The following is a 5036-nucleotide window of genomic DNA, read 5'->3' on the forward strand; positions in this document are numbered from 1 at the left end:
TTCAATTTCTGACCACGGCTCTCATTCTCCAGACATCACAGCTGTATCCTTGTCGGCCCTGGGAGGCTCTTATCAGATCCCCACTAAGCATTTTCTTCTCCCACCTAAGCAAGCCTTGCGTCCTCAGCCCCTCCTCACAATGCCAGGTTTATCTTAGAGCAGCTCCATTGAACTTGCTCCACTTGATCAGCATCTTCACTTGGTTCCCCAGAGAGACCTTCTTCCCGTTTTCTGGAGACTGGGACAACTTTCCCTCTCTTTAGTCATCAGGGAGCTACCCTGCCCTCTGATCTGCAGGCTGAAGAGCCGCTGAGATGCATCCTTCCCTCCTTCGGACTCTGTGGCACAGTCTATGGCTGCCAGTCCAGGAGGTGGCATTGACCAGCAGGGTTTCAACCCAGCAAGTTTCCCTGAACTGGCTGCTCCTCACCAGAAAATGCAACCAGCACCAGTCGGAAGAGGGGTAGGTTGGGGCAAAGGCCCACCCCTATGAGGCCAACGGGGACATCACAGGCTCTGGGACATTTCTCTCCAACGCTTCTGACTTGACAGGGAAACTCCACACCATTCCACCACAGGCTGCATGAGCACTGGTGGCATTTTTCAGAAGGACCGCAGTCAGGATGTTTATCAGGAGCAAGGGACATGCACAAGGTTGTACGAGAGCATGCCCGAGCACATCATGATTGAGGGAAGTGCTGAAGAGCTGGGTTTGTTCAGCCTGGAGAAGAGAAAGTGAGGGGTCTTCCTGTGGGCGCGTATGCCAGGTCGCGAACCGTCTGCGTCACTGACAACGTAAAAGTATCATCAGCATTTGGGTTAGAAGATTAACGACGTCTGAATTAATGACGCATTTGTGTTAGAAGACTAACAACGTCTAGATTAACGACGACTAAAAGCAAAAGAATACGTGCTTGTTAGGGAAGAAACAGGTAAGAAGGAATTCCTTAAAATAACAAAGCAGAAACTTATCTACCAGCTGCACGCGATTAGTAGTCCTTATCAAAAGTGCTGTGAGGAGCTAGTTTTTGAAATGAGCATGTGCTAGAGCAACACACGGATTTGCTGTTATATTTAGAATGTTCAAGAATATATAAGGACTTTTTTTTCTAATAAACTTCGGAGCTTGACTGTTAACCATATTGGGGTGTGTCTTGTCTCACAACCTCATCCTGCAAATAAAGGGTTCCGTCAACAACTAGCGCCCAAACAAGGACTCTTAAATTCTCTTAAATGCGGATCGTTTAAATGCGGAAAGTTGCTTAAATGCAGATCGCTTAAATGCGGAATACTCCAAAGCATTGCCGATGGTAATACAGGGAGCTTGCAGGCAAGGAAGCAGAAGGGCACTGGACGAAACGCCAGAGTGTGGAAATCCTGCAGATAAGACCGCGATGGAAAAAGATGCAGCACTAAGAATGTTGTTCAGTGTCCTCTCTATGAAAGGCGAAGAAACAGCTCTTAGCAATGTTAGATAGCTCACTGAGTGAGCGCATTGAGAACTGGTTTTGAGATAATAAAAAGACAAATTGGTGAACGTGGCCAGGCTGTTAACACAGAGAATGGGAACACAGAGGGCGAGGATGCGCATTTTGAACCCCGGGAGCAAGATTTATATGCTGGGTCTTTTGACTGTGATAATTTTTTAGACCCTGACACTGTAAATCCTGAAAAAGAATCTGGCCTGTGACCTCCCTTAGCTGGAGATGATCCGTGGGTAAAAGCGAGGTGAGAAACCTTGGCAAAAGGGATATGGACATGGCGAGAAAGATTGTTGCTCCTGTAAGCTATGAGTCGGGACATCAGGCACATTGGGAAGGACGGCATTTTTCTGTTATTAGAGAACTACAGACAAGCATTAATGAGGACGGGCTGCAAAACTCATTTACAACAGCTGTACTGGAGGCAATCGCTCAGGGGTATCGATTGGTCCCATGGAACTGGCTGGCACTTGTAAAAGAGGCATTCATGCCGGCACAGTACTCTATCTGGAAAATCGAGTGCGTGGATCTCTGTGCTCAGCATTCGCGCCCCCCCACCTATAGGCACGGAGTTGGCGGTGGCAGCCCGGGGACTCCCCGAGCCCCCCCCCAGCGGGGCGGCCGCCTGTGGCCAAGCCTGGCACCGCGCTCTCGGCCCACGCCTGCCTAGCCCCTCCTCCCCCCCTCCCCTGCCAAAAGCGGCATTTTTTTCACAGAGAAGGTGCTGACGCTGTCATGCAGCGATGGCTTTAAATATTCTTAATGATGTTTCCATGTTTGTAGTGTTTGTCGTTTTATGTTGTGTCAGTAATAAGTGTAAGGGGCCTCTGTGTGTGGTTGTGGGATTGTTTCGCGTGTGTGAGACGCCGCCCAGCTGCAGCTGCAGAGTGCGGAGTTCTCTGACCCGCCAGGGAAGTGGCCGGGGAGGAACGAAACTGCAGCTGAGATTCCTTGGTGCGGAGGGTCCTAGTGCCCGCCTGCTGAGTGGTGCTCTTTGTTTGGGCTCAGGGTTTTAAGTGTCACAGGTGAAATATCTCCTCTAGCAGGAGGCAGTAATTCTGTGTTAATAGTTGTCTTGCATTTAGGTGCATACTCTGCAGGAAGAGTGCAACTCTGTACCATCTGCCTGGCGGAAATATTGTCAAAAGATCATCTACAATCTTACATGGGTTGTTCGTTTTACCAGGGTTCATAGCTGCTGATTATGAGGGGAAATAAGAATTATGGCCTGGACCCCCGTACCCCCGTGTTCAGTAACATAAAGGTCAAAAAATTGCTCAGCTTGCTTATTTTACTGCGGCTCCCCCTAATACTCTGCCGAGAAGCTGCGATGACTCGGGATTTGGATCAGCAGGTACAACTTAAATATTTTGGGCTCAGACAGTGACACAAGATTGACTTCTGGTAAAATGGATTCTCACTAAAGTTAAAGAATCTGCTGAGCTGACAGGCATTTTAGATACTGGCGCAGATGTGACCGTAATATCTGTTAGCTCAGCTAACTCAAGTGCTTTTCGGGGTTGGTGGTCATGCTGTAGCAATTCAAAGCAAGGATCTCAGTCATGTAAGGGGCCCAGAAAACTGGGTAGCAAATATTCATCCATTTATATTGGAAACCCCTATTACATTTTGAGGTCATGACTGTATGGCTCAGTGGGGAACTCAGATTGGATCAAATTTGTCTTAATCATAACTGCAGCACAACCCACCCTGAAACTAACATGGGAAACAGAATCACCTGTGTGGGTGAGTCAGTGGCCCTTGCCAAAGGAAAACTCGTGCCACCTTAATGACTTAATTCAGGAACAATTAGGTTCCGGATACATCGCCCCTACCACCAGTCCTTATAACTCTCTGATGTTTGTTATTTTAAAGAAAAGTGGTAAATAGTGACTTTTACATGATCTCCAACACATTAATGATGCCATGGAGGATAAGGGTACTTTACAACCATGAATGCCCTCCCTAGCAATGATTACCTGAAACCGGTTTCTTGTAATAATTGATCTAAACGATTGATTTTTTTTAACCATTCTCTTGCATCTGGATGATGCACCTAAACTGGCCTTTTCTCTTCCCAATATTAATGTTAGTGAACCTGCAAGACAGTACCACTGTGTTGTTTTACCATAAGGCATAGCAAATAGTCCCACAATATGTCAGGGGTTTGTTGCAAAAGCTTTGAGCCCTGTTAGAATGCAGGTCCCCCAGGGTGTTATATATCATTATATGGATGACATCCTTATAGCGGCAGAAACACGGGAGATCGTGGAAAAGGCTCTTGCTTTAACCAGACACTCCCTATCTCAAATGGTGTTGCAACAGCACTTGAAAAGGTACAGAGATCATCACTGGACATTACCTGGGCTGGAGAATTTGTGAGCAGACTATTGTCCTGCAACAGGTTAAACTTAAAAGTGATGTTAGGACTTTAAAAGATTTACAGAAACTGTTAGGAATGCTAAATCGGATACAGCCGTTGTGGGCCTAACTGATGATGATCTGCATAGCTTGTTTGATATTTTATGAAAAGATCCTTCACTGACATCACCCAGAGCTCTCACAGAGAAAGCAAAACAAGATCTCCACCGTACAGCTAATGCCATCTCAAACAGACAAGCATCACAGGTATACTGCATTCCCCCACGGGACAAGCCATCATAGAAAGAGCACACCAATCCTTGAAAGCGCTTTTGCAAAAACAAAAAGGGGGAGAGATCCTGGCTCCAGGTCAGCCATATGCTCTGCTGTTTCAGTGGGATGAAAAACACATGCATTTTTTCCACCAGAGTGTCAGGGCAATACAAAACCAGTTTTCTTTATCAAGGCATCAGGCTAAAGACATCATTGCAACTTGCCCTGAATACCAGAAAGACTGAGAGCATGCCCAAACACGTCATGATTGAGGGAAGTGCTGAAGGAGCTGGGTTTGTTCAGCCTGGAGAAGAGAAAGTGAAGGAGGCTTTCGCTGTGTGAAGGTGGCTCTCTGGCTTACCAAGGCCTGCCCTCAGCCAGAATGACCTTGGCAGTGCAGGACCCAGGAGTGGCCTGGCCTCCTGTGTGAGCTGGTGGGGGCTGAGCTGCAGCTCCCAGGGGCTGGGGATCTCTGGGAGATCTCTGGCTGCCCACTGAAGCCTGTTAGGGGGGCACAAAAAGTCCTACCTGCAGTGTCCTACAGGGAGGAGCAACATCGAAGGCTGCAGTGGGAGGAACATTTGCCATGCCCACGGGGAAGCAAACAGGTTGGGGACCACAGCAGCCCCAGCAAGCCATGCTGCCAGGAGGGAAACCAAGGACAAAGTGGCCTGAGCAGGGAAGCTGCCTGCACTGGCCCACACAACACACTGGCCCAGAATCCTTTCTCCCTGAGCGCTGGGTGAGACTAGCAGAGCCCCAAGAAAACCCTCCATTGCTTGGGGAAACACTGCCTCGGCCCCAAAAGGGACATCCCTCCTCCTGCTGTAGCACAGCATCTGCCTGGGATAGGGCTGTCCAGCCCTGCTCTCGCTGCTCCCTGACACTCCTCCCACACTGCTCAGTCCTGCAGACCACAGG

The sequence above is a fragment of the Athene cunicularia genome (genome assembly GCF_003259725.1).
Source record: "Athene cunicularia isolate RWA chromosome 14 unlocalized genomic scaffold, athCun1 chr14_part3, whole genome shotgun sequence".
NCBI classification, from domain to species: Eukaryota; Metazoa; Chordata; class Aves; order Strigiformes; family Strigidae; genus Athene; species Athene cunicularia.